Below are 22,730 nucleotides of genomic sequence, written 5' to 3'. Positions count from 1 at the left end.
CATGTCTCTTACTTTAAATCCAAAGTTAGAAATGATTAAGCTCAGTAAAGAAGGCATGTTGAAAGCAGAGGCAGGTCAAAAACTAGGCCTCTTGGGCCAAAGGGTAAGCCAAGTTGTGAATGCAAAGAAAGAGTTCTTGAATGAAATTAAAAGTGCTACTCCAGTGAACAGAGAAATAAGAAAGTGAAACAGCCTTATTGCTGATATGAAGTTTTAACAGTCTGCTTAGAAGATCAAGCCAGCCACAACATTCCCCTAAGCCAACGCCTATTCCAGGTCAAAGCCATCACTCTCTTCAATTCAGTAAAAGCTGAGAGAGGTGAGGAATCTGCAGAAGAAAAGTTTGAAGCTAGCAGAGGTTGGTTCATGAGGCTTAAGGGAAGAAGGCGTCTCTGTAACATGAAAGTACATGGTGAAGCAGCAAGCGCTGATGCAGAAGCTGCAGCAAGTAATCCAGAAGATCTAGCTCAGACAATTCATGAAAGTGAGTACACTAAACAACCGATTTTCAGCGTGGATGAAGCAGCCTTCTGTTAGAAAAAGACACCACCTAGGACTTTCATAGCTAGAGAGGAGAAGTCAATGCCTGCCTTCAAAGCTTTGAAGGACAAGCTGACTATTCTGTTAGGGGCTAACACAGCTGGTGACTTTATACTGAAGACAGTGATCCTTCAGTGTTGTGAAAATCCTAGGACCCTTCAGAATTAACACTAAATCCACTCTGCCTGTGCTCTATAAAGGGAACAACAAAGTTTGGATGATAGCACATCTGTTTACAACATGGTCTGCTAAATATTTTCAGCCTATTCTTGAGCACAAGGGGGGAAAAAAGATTACTTTAAAAATATTACTATTCACTGACAGTGCACATGGTCACCTAAGACCTCTGATGAAGATGTATAATGAGATTAATGTTGTTTTCAAGACTGCTAACACAACCCATTCTGCAGCTCATGGCTCAAGGGCTAATTTTGGTTTCAAAGCCCCATGATTTAAGAAATACATTTCATATGGCTATGGCACCCACAGGTAGTGACTCCTCTGATGAACTTGGGAAAAATAAACGGAAAACTTTATGGAAAGGAATCACAATTCTGGATGCCATTACGAACATTCATGATTCATGGCAAGAGGTCAAAACATCCATTCAAAACAGGAGTCTGGAAGCAGTTGGTTCCAATCCTCATAAATGACTTAGAGGGATTCAAAACTCCAGTGGAAGAAATAACTGCAGATGTGGTAGAAACAGCAAGAGAACTCAAATTAGAAGTGGAGCCCAAAATGTAACTGAACTGCAATCTCATGACCAGACTTGAATGGGTGAGGAGTTGCTGCTTAAGGACAAGCAAAGAAAGTGGCTTCTTGAAATTAAATCTCAATCTACTCCTGGTGAAGACAGTTGAAATGACAACAAAGGATTTGGATTAGTGTATCAACTTAGTAGACAAAAGTGGCAGGGTTTGAGAGGAATGACCCCAATTTCGAAAGAAGCTCTGCTGTGGGTAAAATGCTAACAAACAGCACTGCATGTTACAGAAAACTCATTTGTGAAAGGAACAGTCAGTGAATGAAGCAAACTCCACTGTTGTCTTATTTTAACAAATTGCCACAGCTAACTTAACCTCAATAATCATCACACTCATCAGTCAGTAGCCATCAACAATGAAGTAAGACCCTCTACTAGCAAAAATATACTTGTTGAGGGTGCATATGATACTTAATATTTTTTTAGCAATAAAATATTTTAAAATTATGTACATTTGCCATTTTAGACATATGCTATTGCATACTTAATAGACTATGGTATAGTGTAAACACAACCTTAAAAGCACTGGGAAACCAAAAACTTCATATGACTTTGCTTTACTGCAGTGGTCTGGAACTAAACCCGCAATATTCCTGAGGCACACATACCAATAGAAGTTCCCTGCCTGTGTTGTGGGCGAGACTAAAATCTTAGCCTTCCCTTTTAATGTAAATACCATGGAGAAAGATAACCTGAAGACCAAATCACCATGGACTTTATGGGATTCACATTATAATCAGCTCATTAAAAAAAATGCTTTTTCTGATTTTAAGATACATGCTCATTATAGAAAATTCTGGAAAACATAGATACAAGATGAAAGCGTTAAGATTAAAAGTCACCCATAAAGGACTTCCCTGGTGGTACCATGGATAAGAATCTGCCTGCTAATGCAGGGGACACGGGTTCGATCCCTGAGCCGGGAAGATCCCCCATGCTGCAGAGCAACTGAGCCTGAGCTCTAGAGCCTGCAAGCGGAAGCTGCTGAAGCCCAGGCACTAGAGCCCGCGCTCTGCAACAAGAGAAGTAGCCCCCGTTCTCTGCCACTACTGAAAGCCCACATGCAGCAATGAAGACCAGCAAAACCAAAAATAAATAAATAGTTTTAAAAAGTCATCCCTAATAATAAGAGTAAACAATCTACAATCATACCCAATGTGGATGAATCACACAATGCTGAGTGTGAGAAACCAGACATTAAAGAGTACATGTTGTCTGATTCCATTTATATAAGCAACAAAAAATACTCAGAACTACAGAATGCCATTAGAAGTCAGGAGCACACAGGGGTTTGTGGGAATGAGGGTAACATCCTATTTCTTCCTCTGGGCACTTGTTGCATGAGTATGTTCATGTGTGAACACTCAGTGAAGCTTAATTTATGATATGTATGCATATGTATACACCACTGTACATGTACAAACATACATACACACGTATAATATACTTGAAATCAGACAAAATGTTTATATTTTGGTGTTTTCTTCCTGGTGCTTCTTTTTCCATTGTTAAATTATGATCACACTGTATATAAAACTTTATATTCTGTCATTTCAGTAACAAAAAGCATATGCACTTACCCCAATTACTATAAATGCTTCATAAACACTTTTAATGGCTGTGTGACAGTCTCTCTGGTGTCTGGATCAGTGCCCTGCTATCAACCATTTAGATGTTTCCAATGTTTATTATTACAGATACTGCTGTAGTGAATACCTTTACCCTTTAAGTCATTTAGGCACTCTCCTTCTCTCCTTTAGGAATATATTTATAATATTTATCTTACAGCATATTCTGCCACATGTAATCACTTATCATACCCTCATTGTTCATAATACGCTTCCCCAAACAACAGACCCACATTACCCTTCCTTGCAACCTCCATAGGAACCTTCCCTCTGAACACAGTAAGTGCTTACTATTTGTTGAAGTGTTTCCAGAAGTCAAAGAAAACCTTCATTCCTACAAACCTAGATTTCAGTTATCATCTCAATCATTCGTGTAAAATGAATGATTCAGTCAGCTATATTCCAACTCTTCGTTGAGTCTGCACAGCTAAATACTTAAGAGGCACTTTAACACAGTTCGTCTTGAGGGGATAAATGTTAGCCAGAATTCATCCAACAACTAACAGTGTTGTTGTTAGTGTGTTGATCCAAGTCCTACGGATCTAATGAGAATCAAACAAGTTCCTCCCATCAAAGAGTTTACAGTTGGTGGAGCATTAAATATAGATCTTGCATTCAGGAAACCGTAGTCTAGTAGGAAAGGTAACATGAAACAAACCCCAACTCCTCCTGAGCTTCCAAATCACAACTGTACAAATGGGAACAAATACGGGCCCCAGAGCCAAGCTCCGACTTGGCCTGGGTGGAGACCTTCATGCCTGTTTGTGAACAAAGATGCTTGCTGTGTTTAAAATACACTTTAAATACTTTTACAGATACTATTAATCCCATCATATCTGATAATGTAAAAAGTATAACACTTTAAAGTGCTAATAAAAAATAGACGCAAATACGACAAACACAAAAGGAGAACTAATAAAAATAGCTGAGTAGGAAAAAAATGGAATGAAGATTGGGAAGAAGCCTGAAGAGCAAAGGATGAATGGGGCGAGGGTGAAAAAAGTTAACTTACACCTATTATAACCTAGCAGTCATAACTAACCAAAGAACTTCAGAAGCTTCTCCATCCTGAACACAACAGGATGATCAGAACCAAAGGTGGAAACTTGGCCCAATGTTAGTTCAGGAGGCCAGAAAATTGCTCGAGAACAGAAAGGTTGAGCACACACGGCTGAGCCATTGAGGCTCTTGCAAATCAGGAGGTGATGAGTGACCTTGGAATCCAAGGGCTACTAAAGGGCTCCCCAGGGCTCCGAAGAGACCAAGGAGGAGCCACCTGCCTCAGGAGAGTTTTAATGTGGACAAAGCCGCTCCACTTCAGAAAGAGATGCCACACAGAACATCCAGCAGCAAGGGCAGAGAGGGCTACAAAGCTTCAAAGAGCCAACTTACACTCCTTGAACCGGATCAGGAGACTGCAAGCTTAGAGTTTTCTTAGTCACTTTGAACCTGTGAACAAATGAGCTTAAGAAGAGCCCCTCAGAAGCTCAGCTGTTTGAAGTAGAGAGCCTCTGAAATTACCATGCAAAGGAAGGAGAGAAATATACATGCATGTGGTAGAGAAGGAAGGCAAGACGGACTCCTGAGGGAGTGAGCACCTCCTTCAGGAACAGAGGTTAGCCAGGTTGAAGGGTATTTTGGTAGGGAAGCGAAAGGTTGAACCAGTTTTTTCATGTGATCAAACAGCATGTTTAGATGTTTCAGCATCAGTGCATGAAACTGCGTGTTAATTCAGTTCTGCCAGAGCCTGGCTCGTCCAGGTGACAGGGGAAAGCTGGAGGGCAGCCAAGCCGGGAGGCAGGGTGGGAGACCAGCGGCGGATTTCACAGGTCCTGTGGGCTGCAAAAGAGTCCAAACTCAAGCCTGCAGGCAATGATGGAGTGGAGTTTTTAGCAAGTCAGTGAGATCCATGTATCTAAAAGCTCTGGTGATACGCAGAAAATGGGTCTCAGGCAGGGAGACCAGTGACGTGGCAGCAGTCCAAATGAGAGATGCTAAATTAGGGTAGTGAATGATGGAAAAATGGAAATGATTTCCTGAGCTATCCAGAAGGGCGCATCAGGACTAGATGAATTAGTCAAGGTGAGGCGGTAAAGGAAAGGCAAGATTAGGAACAAGGTGGGTGATGGTGCCACAAACCCAGGTCAAGCATCAAGGAAGAAGTCAAGCGGCACGCTGATCCCGAGGGACTGCTGTGTGTTTTGCGGAGAGGGGTCTGCAAGTCACAGTACAGAAACAAACAGCATTTTGAAAAAAATATTCCAGGTGACTCAGAGGCCCCCTGCTGTCCACACAGAACTGGAGTTTAAGAAATCATGGGTGTGGGGGGCAGGGAGGGAAGGTAGGAAGGAGGTCTCAAGCAGCCTTTCTCAACCAGGAGGCTACTAGCAAAATACAAGGGACATGTCTTCACCACCTGGCCCAGGTTCTGCCCACTACATGTCAGAAATACCTGTAACCTGGACTCTGGGACAAGCAAAAGATGCCCCATGTATCTCCAAATGGTACCTCTGTTTGGGAGCTTCTGGTCAAAAAGGAGAGGAAAAAGCAAAGAATGTTTAGTCTGAAAGATCAGAGATGGAAGGAAAAGCAGATCTCACCCTCCCCTCCAGCCAACAGGTCATCCCCATTTCCAAACACACCACTGTGTGACCCTTCTCTCCATTGATACCACTAGCACCTCATCTACTCCATCCCTTGTGTGAATTACTGCAGTCATTTCCTCACTGCTCTTCCTGCTTCCATTCTTTTTTTCTCCTTTTTATTAAGTCACCATGCTGTATATGACTTCCCTCGAGACTTAGAACTCTAAGTTTGTACCGTGTGACCCCCTTCACCCATTTCATGCCCCCCGATTCCTACCCCTGATTTGTGCAATTGTAAAAGACTACACATATAAGTGAGATTGAGATCATATAGTATTTGTCTCACTCTAACTTATTTCACTTAGCATAATGCCCTCAAGGTCCATCCATGTTGTGGCAAATGATGGAATCTCCTTTTTCCTGGCAGAATAATATTTCACTGTATATGGACACCACATTTCCTTTATCCATTCATCCACTGATGAGCACTTAGGCGGTTTCCACATTTTGGCTTCCCGCTTCTACTCTTTTTTAAAGAATATTTATCTACTCATTTATTTGGCTGTGTGGGACCTTTTGCTGCAGTGTACAGACTTTCTAGTTGTGTCCTGCTTCTGTTCTTAATTTCCTTTGACAAGCCCTTTTTACAAGACAGCAAAGTGAACCTTTTCAATATTACTATTTTATTTAACAAGTACTTTTGTAATGTTTGGGGCTTCCCTGGTGACTCAGATGGTAAAGAATCTGCCTGCAATGCAAGAGACCTGGGGGTTCAATCCCTGGATTGGGACGATGCCCTGGAGAAGGGAATGGCTACCTACTCCAGTATTCTTGTCTGGAGAAATCCATGGACAGAGGATACAATCCACAGGGTCACAAAGAGTTGGACATTACTAAGCAACTAACCCTTTACAAAGTTTACGATCTGCCATGCTCTGTTCTTTACAAGCATTAACTCTCTGAATACTTAGAACACTGGGAGATAGGCATCATTCCTAATCCAACTCTACCAGTGAGGTGCAGAAATTACCGGACTACATCAAGGTCACAGAGCCAGTACATGCAGGGCTGGGATTTCAACCCAGACAGCCAGCCCCAGAGTGCATGCTCTTGCTGACTACTCCATGTTACTCTCCAATTCATTCATTCCTCTGTTCAAGAACCTCAAATGTCTCTCACCCAAGAGTGAAAACCAAAATCCATGTTACAGCCAATAAAGCCCTAGTACAGGGGTCCCCACTACCTCTTTTCCTTTCTCCTACAACTGGTCTGGCCACTCTGATGGGCACACACCACAGGTGCCCGCTCCAGGGTCTCTGCACTCACTGTCCCCGCAACCTGGAGAGTGTCTTCCTCCAGACAGCTACAGGGTTGGCACCTTCACTTCATTACTGTCTCTACTCAAATGTGCTCTCCTCAGTAAGGACTTCCTGCCCATCCAATACCGGATTACATCTCCGCTCCCACCCTAGTATTCTCAATTCCTCCACCTTCCTATATTTTTTCCTCCAAAACATTTATCATTATAAAAAATGAGTTACTCATTTTTTAATGATAATAAATTACTCATTCATTTATTATCTAACGCCCCCTAGTAGAGTACGCTCTTCATGAAAACAGGAGTCCGTGTGTTTTGTGCTCTGTCACAGCTCCACACATGGAAGGGCATGCAGTTTATTTTTGAATGAATGAATACATGAATGAACAAAGAGCAAGCGGTGATAAGGAAGCCAAGGAGAAATTTCGAAGCACAGAGAGAGAGTTCAATAGTATAAACACGCTACAGAGAGCTTTGGTCATATTGGGGTTTTCATATTGAAAAGCTCCCATTGATTCTGCCAACTAGGATATTGGTGCCTGTGGCAAAAAATGTTTCTAAGAAAAGGCACCTTTGGAGAGTGAGTTGGCAGGTAATGTAGCAGAAGTAGTAAGCACAGACAACTCCTCTAAGAAGCAGGCTGTGAAAGGAGACAGAAGGAGCAGGAAAGTCAAGAGAGACTTGGGCATGTTCTTTCCAGGCTGAGGATAAGGAGCCGAGGAAAAGTGAGATAGAAATTTAATGAGGGACGTCCCTGGTGGTCCAGCGGCTAAGACTCTGCGCTCCCAATACAGGGCCGGGGTTCAATCCCAGGTCCCACACACCACAACTAAGACCTGGCACAGCCAAATAAATAAATATTAAAAAAAAAAAAGAAAGAAAGAAAAAGAAATTCAATGAGAGGAAGGGTTACCAAAGGAGAAGGCTGTGGGGATGGCTGCCTCCAGACTGTGGGGGTGGGGAGGGCCGCCCACATCAACTAGCAAACTTTCTACTCCCACCCTGGATGACTGACACCGACAGTGTTCTCTCTAACTGGGGTGCTCCCTGACATCGATCTGGACAGGCTGCAGAGGACTTAGAACTAGGCCTCTCCAAAGAGCCCCGAGGCCTGTCCAGACCTCGAGTTCAGCAGAGCAAGGTGAAGAGAAAGGCGCCAACTCCTCACTGAGACACTTCACATCCTCTCATTTCCACATACACACAGACATCGGTCTTATTCCAAACCAGCCCTGAGTGACAAATCAGCAGCCCTATTTAAAGACTGGGAGACATGAGGCTGGGCCAGCATCATAACTTTTCTAAGGCTACCCAGGTCCAGCCTGGCTTTTAACTGAAGTCGTACTCTTTCCAACATGCATTGTATGTCATAACTCAGTAGAATGTAACATGAGGAGCTGCCCTATGGCATCTTACTTAGTTCCCCGACCACGGATCAAACCCTTATGTATTGGAAGGTGCATTAACCATGCCCATCAGGGAAGTCCCCCTGACTTTTTCAAAGTATAAACATATCTATACAATGGAAAAAAGACAACCTCTTTAACAAGTGGTGCTGGGAAAACTGGTCAACCACTTGTAAAAGAATGAAACTAGAACACTTTCTAACACCATACACAAAAATAAACTCAAAATGGATTAAAGATCTAAATGTAAGACCAGAAACTATACAACTCCTAGAGGAGAACATAGGCAAAACACTCTCCGACATAAATCACAGCAAGATCCTCTATGACCCACCTCCCAGAATATTGGAAATAAAAGCAAAACTAAACAAATGGGATCTAATGAAACTTAAAAGCTTTTGCACTACAAAGGAAACTATAAGTAAGGTGAAAAGACAGCCGTCAGATTGGGAGAAAATAATAGTAAATGAAGAAACAGACAAAGGATTAATCTCAAAAATATACAAGCAACTCCTGAAGCTCAATTCCAGAAAAATAAATGACCCAATCAAAAAATGGGCCAAAGAACTAAACAGACATTTCTCCAAAGAAGACATACAGATGGCTAACAAACACATGAAAAGGTGCTCAACATCACTCATTATTAGAGAAATGCAAATCAAAACCACAATGAGGTACCATTACACGCCAGTCAGGATGGCTGCTATCCAAAAGACTACAAGCAATAAATGCTGGAGAGGGTGTGGAGAAAAGGGAACCCTCTTACACTGTTGGTGGGAATGCAAACTAGTACAGCCACTATGGAAAACAGTGTGGAGATTCCTTAAAAAACTGGAAATAGAACTGCCATATGACCCAGCAATCCCACTTTTGGGCATACACACTGAGGAAACCAGATCTGAAAGAGACACGTGCACCCCAATGTTCATTGCAGCACTGTTTATAATAGCCAGGACATGGAAGCAACCTAGATGCCCATCAGCAGATGAATGGATAAGGAAGCTGTGGTACATATACACCATGGAATATTACTCAGCTGTCAAAAAGAATTCATGTGAATCAGTCCTAATGAGATGGATGAAACTGGAGCCCATTATACAGAGTGAAGTAAGCCAGAAAGATAAAGAACATTACAGCATACTAACACATATATATGGAATTTAGAAAGATGGTAATGATAACCCTATATGCAAAACAGAAAAAGAGACACAGAAATACAGAACAGACTTTTGAACTCTGTGGGAGAATGTGAGGGTGGGATGTTTCAAAAGAACAGCATGTATACTATCTATGGTGAAACAGATCACCAGCCCAGGTGGGATGCATGAGACAAGTGCTCGGGCCTGGTGCACTGGGAAGACCCAGAGGAGTCGGGTGAAGAGGGAGGTGGGAGGGGGGATCGGGATGGGGAATAAGTGTAAATCTATGGCTGATTCATATCAATGTATGACAAAACCCACTGAAATGTTGTGAAGTAATTAGCCTCCAACTAATAAAAAAATTAAAAAAAAAAAAAACAAAGTATAAACATATCTAGAAGAATAATGTAATCTTAAGTGATTTTTGATTTTCCAATATTAAAACTACTATTATTAAAAGATGAACATGATTTAGCACTCAGAAGCCAATGACAGTAAACGAGAGTGACAAAATATATTGCCCACATGAATAAAACCTCATGGAAAACTATCACAACTCTCCTCTTGTTAAAACCTGTATTTTTATCTGATTTCTTATCAAAACAAAGAATAAAACATATACTTCTGAATGAGAAAATGCCTTTCTTCATGCATAAAACTTGGACAGCACCGGAGTTAAATGTAGTGAGATCTGTGATATATCTGAATGTGACCAAAAAAAATAAAATTGCCAAAAATAAGTCTTCTAAATCCTATAGCAAGGCTGTGAAATAAATAGGCAATAAATGCTTTGGTGCTAAAACACTTTCGGCAACTTCAAGGTCATGCAGTTCAGATCAGTTCAGTTCAGTTGCTCAGTCGTGTCCACCTCTTTGTGATACCATGAACCGCAGCACGCCAGGACTCCCTGTCCATCACCAACTCCCGGAGTCCACCCAAATCCCTGTCCATTGAGACAGTGATGCCATCCCAACCCTCTCATCCTCTGTCGTCCCCTTCTCCTCCTGCCCTCAATCCTTCCCAGCATCAGGGTCTTTTCCAATGAGTCAACTCTTCGCATGAGGTGGCCAAAGGACTGGAGTTTCAGCTTCAGCATCAGTCCTTCCAATGAACACCCAGGACTGATCTCCTTTACGATGGACTAGTTGGATCTCCTTGCAGTCCAAGGGACTCTCAAGAGTCTTCTCCAATACCACAGTTCAAAAGCATCAATTCTTCAGTGCTCAGCTTTCTTTATAGTCCAACTCTCACATCCATACATGACCACTGGAAAAACCACAGCCTTGACTAGATGGACCTTTGTTAGCAAAGTCATGTATCTGCTTTTTAATATGCTTTCTAGGTTGGTCATAGCTTTCCTTCCAAGGAGTAAGCGTCTTTTAATTTCATGGCTGCATCACCATCTGCAGTGATTTTGGAGCCCAGAAAAATAAAGTCATGTTTACTGGCTACTCTGCATGACTTTTTCTGGGCTCCAAGGTCATGCAGAGTAGCCAGTAAACATGTATACACAAGGGCTTCAACAAGTAACTTTCTTCTCCAGCACAGGGTGGCTGTAGGTCAGGTGGTGTGAATGGTGAAGAATCCTCCGCTAATGCAGGATCCGCAGGTTCGACCCCTGGGTCAGGAAGATCCCCTGAGGAAGGGAATGGCAACCCACTCCGGTCTTCTTGCCTGAAAAATGTCATGGACAGAGAAGACTGGCAGGCTACCAATCCATGGGGTCGCAAAGAGTCAGACACGACAGAGTGTGTGCACACGACACACACATACACACAGGGTGCGAGTATCCTGGGGCACAGAGCCTCCCCACAAAGGCATGTCACACTGTGCACCCCTCTTCAGCCCCACTCCCAGCATTTTTATACAAGGAAAAGCAGGTCTAAATAAGGATCAAGGTGAGGAAAAGGGTCTGGCTAGAGAGGGCATTTCTACTTGTCATGCCTTCCTGACTAGGAAATAAAAGATGGGAAAATGAGGGAATGACAGGAACAATCTCCTTGAGTGAAGCCCATGTATGAAAAGCTGAAGATTTCTTTTCATGATGTTGACCAGGTAAACTACCCATTCCTCTTCTGTAAGAGCACCTAACCCAGAGCTTGGCACATAACAGGAGGCTCAAAATGCTTTAATCTCCCTTGTTCTACTCTCCCAACCTGAGGGCATCCAGCTTTTAGGTGGCAAAAACTCAGGGTCCAAACCACAAAGACACAGGATATTTGGGGGAAAACTAGAGGTTGAGAGCAAAGAAATAAATCATACAATCAACTCCTAAGTCCCCTGCAAACTTGGTGACCTACCAGATACAAAATTGGGAAAGAACTGGAATTACTACACGCTGAGGGTGTGAGGGCTAAGTTCTAAAAGGAAATCAAAGTCCTAGAAAACTAAAGTCAAAAGAACATGTGGGTGATTATGCAAGAAGTAGAGGCCAGAAACATTAATAAAGACATAAATACTTCAGAGTCATAGTGCATCAAGTGAATATTTTGTAAAAAGCAACCACATGACAAAAACACTCAAAGCTTTAAGCCCTCCTTGGCCTTGGAAAGTCATGAGACTTTTTTGGCTAGAATAAGGAATGCTTTAGAGAGGGGAGAAAGAACTTCCATACCTCTAGGTGGCTCCCATTTTTAAGCAACTACCTCTCTCCCTTAACTAAATGGCCAAGCGACACCTAGTTATTTATACAAGTTACAGCTGGACAGTACTGGCCATCTTCAGGTCTATAACTCTCCTTTTTCTACCAATTTGTCCTTCCTTCCTTTGAATTCGATCACCGTGCAATCCACAGCTGCTGACTAACATGTTATCACATGACATGCAAAGTAATATGACATGGTAAGGTTTTTTTCATCAGCACAGGATTACTGAGAGAAAAAAAAAACATAATCCCTTTAATGATGTACTTAGAAAAAAGGATTATCTACAGAAAATCACAAGAGTAACACTAATTAAAAGGTGTCTCAGTTTATTTATGAATTTTCCACAGAGCCTCAATGTATTCATTTTACCTGATATGTGCAAAGGTGATTTCATGATATACATAAAACCAGCAAAGAAGGAATGTAGGAGATAACCAAGCCTGGCTTTTGTGTTAGGAGAAGTGGGTTTAACAATGATAAAGAAGGCAATCAATATACAAATCACAACTTGTATTACTATCTTATTCATTACAATAATATTTATTAAGCATTTACTATACACACAAGAAGCACTGATATCTATAGACTAGTGAATAAACCAGGCAGTATTTCTGCTCTCAAAGGCATGAGAGAAACATGAGACAAATAATAATTATAAATGGTGGTAAGCATTAAGAAGGAAAAGCTAACTCTATGAGGGAGACAAGAGGTTCTAAGTTGCAAGACTTGAAGAGTGGCCTTCTCAGAGAAGACCTTTATAGAGGATATCAGAACCAGCACAGAGGATGAGAAATTCCTCGAGGGGGTGATCCTGAAACAGACCACCAGCAGTAGCCCTAGCTGAGTTGGCTGTAGAGTTGGATCCTGTGTCTGACCAGAGATGACGATTGGGGACGCGGCCAAACCATACAGGACCTTGTAGATTTTCTATTTTAATCCCAAGAAGAAGAGCTCTGAAGACTTTAAACAGCAAGTGACTTCTTTTTTCCCTTTCTGGCTGCTGGTGGTAAGAAGGGCTGGAAGGAGGGCAGAGCGTGAGTGGCAGGTCTCTGCAGTGGGGAATGAGGATGGTGGCTTGAACTAAGATGGGAGCCCAGTAGACTGAAAATCAGGTTTCAGAGAGATTATGCCAGAAAAAGTAGACAGGACTTTGTGACAAACTGGCTAGGTGGGGATGACAGAACAGAAGACTTAGGGGAAGATGACTCCAGTGTAAGCCACTCATTAGGTAGATGAGATGAAAAACAGGAGGAACAGTCTGAAAAGTGGAGTAATCTTGAGTTTGGTTTTTGAGAAGTTGCAGATGCTGCCATTTATTGGCTAAGATGTGTCGGGCATCACTTTTACTAATAATATCCCCATTTTACAGAAAGCAAACTGTAGCTCACAAATGTGGAAGCAGCTCGGCCAAGCTCACTCAGCTGGGAGTAACAAACTCACACTTACCACCTGAGTCTGGCTGGCTGGCTGTGGGATAAGCATTCTTTCCACTATAGGGAGCTCTTGGAAACTACCTCTGCACTCTGAATTTTGAAATCTATTTAGGGTTGGAGCAAGCTAGCATTCAAGGAGAGTAAACAGGTGATACGTTAGTTTTAAAATCCATATCCTCAGAGTTATGCGACACAATGCTCTCCTGTCTCACTCTCATCCCCGCTCCATTTCTACCTGCAAAGATTTTTGCAATGTTTAAAACACTAGCAAGATATCTGGGATCTTAATGCCGTACAATAAACAAGCCAAGTCATTATTCTAGGAATCAACCATAACGAAAAGAGTAGTAATATTCAATAACGAACAATATTTTTACTCTCAAGTCATTATCAACATAAAAGAGACCAATTAATGAGTAAGAAACTCTCAAACCCTTACCACAGCTCAAAATGGCCAAGGCATTCAAGTCAAAAATTAACACAAGCCACCCAGTACAGAGGCTACAAAGGCTAAGCATTGAGAGTCACATTAAAAAATCGAAACCTTAATAAAAACAAAATTTTAGGCAAAAAGAAATGATATCACAACCTTATAGTCTAAAATCTGCAATTCCCAAATATCTCAACCAAATGCCAAATTCAGGAAAACATGCACCCTAAAAGCCATCTAAACATTTTCCCTTCTTTTTAACTGCTTTTCCCTGCAGCATGCTGACACTTCAGCAAACTGTAATGCCTTGCCTCTCTGCACAGTCTCATGATTTCCTCCCTCTCGGATGTCCCCCTTAGCTACTGAAGCCCCCAAATTAGGCATCATCAACGAACCTGGAAAGAATTCAAAGCATTGCTGCCAACTGTGTCTCTTATTGAGAGCACCAGTTTGAGACTCTTAAAAGGAGAGAAAATGAGGAAGGGGAGATTTTGGGAACGTTTTTACCATCTATATTACAAATTTTATTTTTGTGGGGTCTGATCCTTCAAAAGAAGGGACCATCAAATCACATTTGGTCTTCTTTAAGTGGGGGATGGTCACATGTAATGTTTATGGTTTGGGGACAGTTCCCCATGGGGATAAACAGGATTAAAAGTCCAATTAATATGCCGGAGAGAAGATAACATCTCACACAGACCACCCTCCTAAACTACAGAGCTCTGCTCTGTCCTGCCTCCTGATACCCCGGTTCCATTCAGCACTTCCCCGCAGAGGGCTAGCTGGCATTCACTGCTGCCTCGCCCAGGCAAAGGATGGGATGCTGAAAATCCATCAAGAAAGCTTCCCATTTTTCTGTTCCTTCACAACATGACTGCCAACTCCTGGCAGCCCAGACATGAAAGACTGAAGAAAAATGAAAATAAAAAGCAAAAATAAAAGACTACCTGGGCCTCCTACCAGAATGGGTGGTTAATCCAATCGACACAAAATTTAGAGATTTATACATATTTAAAAGGGCTTCCTGCGGACAAAACAGATCTAACGAAGAACTGCTGAGCCACATTATACTGGAAAATCCATAAACGTTCGTCCTCGCTGTGACAAGGCTGGAGGATTAAAAAAAAAAAAAAAACCAAAAAACAAAAATGCAATGCTTCCATGTACTGACTGCGCTAACCTGACGGGTTTAAGTCAGCTATGAAACGTGCCCTGCATCTACCTCCCGTCTGAATGCCTAAAGATCAGTGGACAATTACATCCGACGCTTGCACTGCTCAAGATGCCGTTTGATGCTGAGAAAGTAGTGGTCTAGCAACCCCAGGCGGCTCTAGGATGCTTAAATAACAACGCAACACTCGATTAGGAGTAACACGGTGCTTACTCGGCTTGTTAGACGCTGTGCCACCCGTGGACCTCACATTCAAGGCTCACGTCCCTTCAGGTTCAATCTTACTAAGCTTTCCGCGACGAATCCTCTCAAAGTTGCTAGCTTGAAAAACGGAATTACTCTGAAAGTCCCCTCATCTGGACTCCCCTCCCCAGACGGGTTGGCGGCAAGCGGGAATAGGAAGAGAGGATGGTTCATCGTTCAAACAACATTTAAAAACCTGTAAACCAATCATCGTTTCAGAGGAAAGAAGCGTTCATCAAGCCGACGCTGGGCAAGCGAGCATCCGATTTCCATTCAGAGAGAAAAATATTAAAGAAGCCAGACATACGTTTCCCTTCCCAACAAAAGTGGCCTCTAAACTCCCCGGCCAAGGACACTGGGAGGAAACAGAGAGGCTGGGAACAAGCTCGTTGTCTTGGTCAAGGCGCGGGTCTGCGGCAGGGAGAACGAGCAAAGGGGCAGACAGCAGGCAAAAGGTGAACCGGAGGAAGCCGGAGCCCGCGGCGGCGGCGGGGCTGGAGCTGATCCGGCGAGGAAACCCGAGGTGAGGAGAGAGGGGCGGGGAAGGGAGAGCCCAGAGGCTCCGGGAGGAGGAGGGAGGGGTCCCCGGACGCTGCCCAGAGATCGCGGCCGCCCAGTAAAGTTAATACTTACTCAGTTTCGCAACTGCGCCGCCCCCGCAGGCCGCCCCGCGGGGCCGGCTGGGGCGCTGGGGACGCGGCGGCGGCCGGAGCCCAGCGGCCGCCCAGCGCCGGTCCCCGGCCGCGCAGCCCCGCGCGCCTCGCTCCCCGGCGCTCCGCCGGCCGCGCGCCCCGCACCGGCGGGAGGCCCCGGCTCCGCGGCGCTCCCTCTTCGCGCACCTCCGGCCCGGCGCTAGGTGAGCGCGGACGCCCCGGGCGGGGGTGCCGGGCTGTGCGAGCGCTCGGGCAGCCGCGGCGCCGCCGGCGGGAGCTGCTCCCACCGCCGCGCAGATGGCCGCGAGCGGGCGGGCCGGTGAGGATCGGCGAGCTGCTGGGCGCCGGGCGCGGAGCGGGGCGCCGGACGAGCGCGGGCGGCGGACTCGGCGGCCGGCTCGCTCCCGCGGCCGGTGCCTCTGGGCGGGGGGCCGGGCTGGGGGCCGGGCCGGGCCGGGCGGCCGGCGGCTCCGCCCCTTCGCCGGGCCGCGGGCTGAGCGCGCGAGAGCGGCGGCGCGGGGGCGCCCCCCTCGGCCGGGCGCTCGGGTTACAGCCGCCGCTCCCCGGCCCCCCCGCCCGCGCCTCGCCGGTTCGCCGGCGCCGGGAGAGACATTGTAACGGAACTGGGACGCCAGCGCTGCATTGTGGGATCTTTTAAAGCGGCGGGGAGCGCGGCCCGGCCGCTCGGGCCCCCGCCCCCTTCGCCGGCTCGGCCCCCGCGCCACCCGGCCCGCGACGCACCCCCGCCCACCGAGGCCCGGTGGACCCGAGAGCCAGACACGGTGCCTCGCTGACTCTCACGGAGCAAAATATTCCATCGCCCGGGGCTGAGACTTGTAAAACTGCCCTCCTCGGTCACCCCGGAAAGTAGGAGGCTTTTTCTGCAGACTCTGTTAAAAGAAAAAAAAAAAAGGAAAAAAAGGGCCCTTCCACTCCCCCAGGACTGATGGTCTGAATTGCTTTTCATCTGGAGTGGCAGTGATTCAGCGACCCCCTTCTCAGCAGCAGGCAATGACAGAGACAGGAGACGAAAAACACAGCGAATGAATCAGACGTGAGTAACCAAGTTTAGAAAGAGCTGGGCTCAGATTCAGAAAACCGCTCCCCCACCCCAGCCCCTGCACACATCTACCTTTGAATAGAGCACATCCTCGAGGAAGGAGAGCGGTGCTTTTATTTGGAAACGCACATGTGTGTATCGTTTTCACTGTTCCACCTCTTTTCTTTGGCATGTGGCTACTCTAGTCACCGGACAAAATTCGGTCTTTGGTTCAGACTTGTAGTCACACAAGCCCACAACTCAGGAAGGGCTTTCAGTTTGGAGGGAGATGGTATGAGGATAGATGAATGAGACGCAAGGAAGCATTCCCTTCGAAGATAAAGTGTCCCTTTTGATTGTCAGACACTCGTGTTTTTTGTTTTTTTTTGTTGTTGTTGTTGGTTTTTTAATCATCGAAACCGGGATAATTACATTTGAAGCACAGCTTGTGACCGCTCACCTTACTCAGGGCTTGACTTGTTTGGAGTTTGGGTTGGTAGACTTTTTGTTTCTTCTTGTTTTTTTGACCTTTAGCTTTTGCACAGCTCATTAGTTCCTCTGCCTTGGAGGTGAACTAAGGAGAGAGATGGTAAGATTCAAATTTGGCTAGTCAACAGTTGGAGGATTTGGGGACAAGAAGAGTTCTCTATGATTCAAGTGTAAAACCCAGGGGAACTTTTTAAAAGATGGAGGGCATTGGATCCTCTTCTCAGAGGAGTTTTCCAGCCTTAATGTTAACATTTCTTAAGCTTTCATTCCCTTGTCAACCTTTCTCTCCACTGAATGACATCAGTCACCGCCTGATTGCCAAATGTGATGGAAAAATTCAGCCCCCATGTGGCTTTTGCCGGTGTTGACCCCTCCTCCTTTTGTAGAATCTGCCTCCCTTGTTTTGCTGGAATAGTCCTCCTTCTTTTATGGAGGTCCTGAAACAGGGATGAGTGATAACAGTATGGGGTGTGGTTATTGTTGAACCTGGGCTCCAGATCTTTCCAAGTAGAAGAACCTTAGTCTTGTTTCTGTTGGTTACCAGGAGGGTGCTGACCTCGATTTTATCATTTTATCATTCGTTCAGAGGTGAACAAGTTGACTGACTCATGACAACCACCTTTCATACGACCAGCATGTAAATCAAGATGAAATTTATTACGATGGAGTAACTGTGCCCACTATTTAAGAGAAGCACTTACTAGGATCCAGGAACCTGGTGAGGTGTCCTCACGCGCATATGTTTCCTCTTGCTGGCTACAGATGCCAGTGAACTTACCTCTGTCCAGCCTGGATAAACCCAGACGTCTCTTCCCTACCTTAGCCCCATGTGGTTAATTCATTCTTTGTTCAGCCTATAGTATAATTTGTTTTGAGCTTTCCTAGCTGTAAATCACATCCCTGTTAAGCCTTCCTGAGATCACACCAAATGTCCTTGGCAGGATTTGTAAACAACCCTTATTTCTGGTCTTTAATTATATTCCCTGAAAGTAACCTAACTGGAATAAGTGAGTGTTCATGCACTTAAAGCCCCGTGACACAGTCAGATTTTATTTTCAAGAGAAGAATCTGAGAGGGTGGATTCTGAAAAGAGGAGAGTCCCAAGGGAGAGAGACATATGTCTCCTCTTTCCTGAATCAGTGAGAATGAACTAGTTGACGGCACCTAGAGATATGTTGTATGTATTATTAGTTTCCTGCTGCTAATTGTAAACAAGTTACTGCAAACTTAGAGGCTATAAGAATGTGTTATTATAGCTCCAGAGGCCTGAAATCCAAAAATCAAAATGTGGGCTGCTGTTTGTCATGGAAGCTCTAGCGGAGAATCCACTTACTTGCCTCTTGTAGTTTCTCCATCTCTTGGCTTATGGTCTCTTTCCCCATCTTCAAGGCCACAGCATAGAATCTTCAAATCTCTCTTTTGTGACTTCTGCTTCACGGTTAGGAAGACATCTCTTTCTCTGGGCTCGGCAAAGAAAGTAGGAATTGATGTAGGTACATTTCTAGCCATATATGTCATGAACTGAATTGAGTTATTTGTAGAAAGAAAAGATACTGTCTTCATTACTAGTGAAGCTATCATCTGAATAACTTTTTTGACTGTGTGATTGCTAAAATGGTGCCTCATTAGTCCAGTGAAACCTCTTTGCTTCTGGTGACCCATGTAACTGAAACCCAAGGTAGTAACACCCTAAGTTCACATGTGCAGTTCAGGGAAACAAATTCCTTTCTCTGGAAATCCCTGGCAACTCTTTTTATTGTGTCTATGGAATCATATGGCTAAGCTAGAGAAATATGTATCTAGGCCAGCATTTCCCAAACTGGCCCACCAGGAAACACCACCTTGTAAGATGGGATGCTGGGAAGACAGTTGTACTGTGCTCAGATAAGGCCCATGAAACACAGTCGTGTCTATGGCTTAGGCCAGAAGAAGCGTGTCAGTGGGTCAGATCCATTAAGAGCCATGTGTCGGGAGGAAGTCCCAAGGGAGAAACAAACATTTTTGTCGAGAAGAAGGTATAGTGTGCTGGAAGGAGTAAATTGTGGACTTATGAATATAACTTAGACATTTCATTATTATCAAACTCCACTGTTTTTCCTTCTTTTCCCCTCCTTCATTCCACTCTCTGTGTTTTACCCAGAGTACTTTACAGCTGCCTAATCATTGGAAGGACTGATGCTGAAGCTGAAACTCCAGTACTTTGGCCACCTCATTCGAAGAGTTGACTCATTGGAAAAGACCCTGATGCTGGGAGGGATTGGGGGCAGGAGGAGAAGGGGACGACAGAGGATGAGATGGCTGGATGGCATCACCAACTCAATGGGCATGAGTTTGAGTAAACTCCAGGAGTTGGTGATGGACAGGGGGGGCCTGGCGTGCTGCGATTCATGGGGTCGCAAAGAGTTGGACACGGCTGAGCGACTGAACTGAACTGAACTGAATCTCAACCAGTGGCTCAGGACCACTAGATTCTCTTACCATGGGACCCTGAAGTTGCTTGTTTACCAGTGGAGCTTCCCTCTACTCCCCAACCTTGCTCTCCCACCCCCTTCTTAAAGCCAGGGGCTGTCTTGTATTTGTCTGTGTATCCCCTGTGCATGACACAGGCCTGGCTCAGACTGGGAGCTCAATTAATATGAGTTGAAATAACAGTGAAATGAATGAATGACAGTATAAATGCAGTAAACTCATGTCACCTGCTCATGTTATATTTGCCTTGGATCATCTTTCTAATGCATAATGAGCAGAGAGTTCCATTTCCTTAATTAATAAACATAACAAAAACATAATAAATATGGTATTGTGCTAGGTTCTGAGCTTATACAAATTGGCATGACATAATCTCAGCATTCTGTGAGCTCATAGTCCTTCTGAGAAAAGCGGTGCTAAAAGAGGAAAAGAGGCAAATAATGCTTGTTGACTATCCTATTCTCTTTCTCCACTTTTTTCTTAGAAATAGAAACCTGATTTTGTGCTCAGTGAGAAGTTCTCTCTCACAGCCTTCCTTGCAGATAGAGGTTACTAAGTTTTGGCCCTGTGGACGGAAGGTGTTGTATGGGCCTTCCAGGAAAACTCATTTGTGTGTCCTCATTTATGAGCAGGGCTGACTCAAGCACTATTCTTGCCTAAAACACAGATGTAATAGCTGGAGTTACAACTCCAGTCTTGTGACATCAAGGCTACCTAGAAGCCTGAGGTCATCTACTAAAATTTATACAAATGGGATCATTTAGAGTTTTTCAGACACTTAGCAAGCCTGCATTTAGTCACTGTTACTGACAAGTTTAGAAGGAAAAAAAAAAATCTCTCCTCTTCAGTATGTGTGTCAAAAGCAATTAAATGTGGTTTTCTTTACCATTCCTAATGGAAATCTTGTACACATACTGAAACACAGCAAAGGTCTATAATTATTGTGATTTATTTGATCAACATAAAGGGCCTTTTTAGAAACAACCAACAATTCTCAGATCTATAAGAATTTTGAATTTAATGATAGTTTCTTGTTTAAAAAAATAATAAAACATTTAGATACCAAATCATAAACAGCTCCTTAAAAGACCCTCTAATAATTTGATGGGGCAGAAGGATGACGATCAATATATTTTATTAGACAGTGAAAAGCAGTATGAAAAGAAAAAGCATAAACTATAAAAGGAAATTATAACAGGGTATATCAAAAGGAATAAATGCAAATATATTTAGAAATAGGATTTTAAATGTGATTGGTTTCTTATTTAGGTAGAAGTTTTTGAGAGGATAATCCCATGAAAGTTTTCTTATTTTTTAGTTATAGGCTAGAAGAGTGAATTTAGTCAGCTGAGAATAGCTCAACAAGAGCCTATACTGGGATTAAAATATTGGGGAAAAACAGTGAATGCGGTGCCTGATGTTGTGAAGTTGTACCTTTGTAAATATGTGCAGTAAAATCTGAACTGTCTAGCATTCTTTCAGCCTGAACGCCACTCACCAACTCCCTCCATGTCTCCAGTGCTATAATTGGGGTTTATAATGATGATCCCATATGACTCTGAACTATAGCAGAAACATTAAATTATCTTCTGCTTTGCCTTCATGTATTCAATTATATATTTTTATTAATTGCAAACTGGAAATCTGATCTGTTTATAACACTACTGGTTTAACCAGAGCCTCCTTATCAAGGACCCGGTCATAGACAGTAATAGAGTTTATAGTTCCTGGAAAGGAAACAACCCAACAACGAATTTAAAATGTGAGATTTATATGATCATAGTAAGAATAATTATTTTAAAATAATTTAGAATCATTTAGCAACATTTGAAAGAACTGTAACATGTATTGATTAATAATAAAAGCTGCACATCCAATTCTTTTAACAAGTATAATAATCCATCTTCTGTAAGAAGAGAAAAATTAGAATATGAACAAAATAAATCTTCATTTCAAATTTGGTAGAAGGTGGACTGTTAATGTTAGCAGATATTAGGTGTAGGCCCAGGAATAGGGAACAGCAGAGAGAGGATGAGATGGTTGGATGGCATCACCGACTCAATGGCCATGAATTTGAGCAAACTCTGGGAGATAATGGAAGACAGAGGAGCCTGGCATGCTTCAGTCCATGGGGTGGCAAAGAGTCAGACAGGGCTTAGTAACTGACCAATGACAACTGGAATATTATACACTGAGTTGGATTATATGTCCCAGTTTGGTTAGGGTCCTGTCAAGATGTTCCTCTTCTCACCCTTGGTCTCCCCAGAGATGTATTGCTATGGTGACAATAAAGTACCTCTAGTAAACACGCAATGAGCATGTATCTTAGGTCAGGTTCTCTGGAAGTGGAGCCTGAAGCAGGGATTCTGTGCTTCAGAAGAAGGGGACGGAGGGATGTAGCATAGGGCCAAGGGGGATAAAGATCCTATGGGGAAGTCTAGAGCAGGAACTCGGTTGCAGAGTTGGTCCCTTGGGGCAAAGAGACTGGCCTTTTACGCCCCTATTATCAGTCACTCATTGGCTGTGGGTTGGTGGTAACACCTAAGGCATGGCACCTCCTATTCCCCAAGGGCAAAGAGGATTCTCTGAGAGGGAGGCACCTGTGTTTAGTAACCGACTCACAGCCCGAAAAAGGGATCTGAGAACGGTACCAGCAGTACCCATTAAGAAATCAGAGCCCTACACCAACCCTTACTGATCGTGTAACAACTGAAGCATACTACTAAAAAGTTCCTCAGAGGCCAAGTCCCACGTGTGAGCATGTTTCTAAAGGAAG

At 43.9% G+C, this 22,730-nt stretch overlaps 2 protein-coding genes across 11 annotated transcripts in view; one reads left to right on the top strand and one right to left on the bottom strand.

Annotated features, from left to right (window-relative positions):
- RASSF8 (Ras association domain family member 8) overlaps positions 1–15,956 on the bottom strand; it is a 128,293-nt gene extending 112,337 nt beyond the window's left edge. Inside the window, exon 1 of the mRNA XM_043881339.1 lies at positions 15,938–15,956. The gene's annotated coding sequence lies outside the window, so the exon portion shown is untranslated. The remainder of the gene's footprint in view (positions 1–15,937) is intronic.
- LMNTD1 (lamin tail domain containing 1) overlaps positions 15,613–22,730 on the top strand; it is a 475,330-nt gene continuing 468,212 nt past the window's right edge. For 6 of the 10 annotated variants that reach the window (XM_043881333.1, XM_043881334.1, XM_043881329.1 and 3 more), the window contains exon 1: positions 16,639–17,011. The gene's annotated coding sequence lies outside the window, so the exon portion shown is untranslated. Of the gene's footprint in view, positions 15,828–16,638; positions 17,012–22,730 lie in introns of those variants that run through there. The other 4 variants (XM_043881337.1, XM_043881336.1, XM_043881335.1 and 1 more) reach the window with 1 other exon arrangement.

Source organism: Cervus elaphus, chromosome 22 (assembly GCF_910594005.1).
Source record: "Cervus elaphus chromosome 22, mCerEla1.1, whole genome shotgun sequence".
Lineage (NCBI taxonomy): Eukaryota > Metazoa > Chordata > Mammalia > Artiodactyla > Cervidae > Cervus > Cervus elaphus.
Note: the sequence above shows the minus strand (reverse complement) of the source record. Positions and strands in the feature narration are given on the sequence as shown.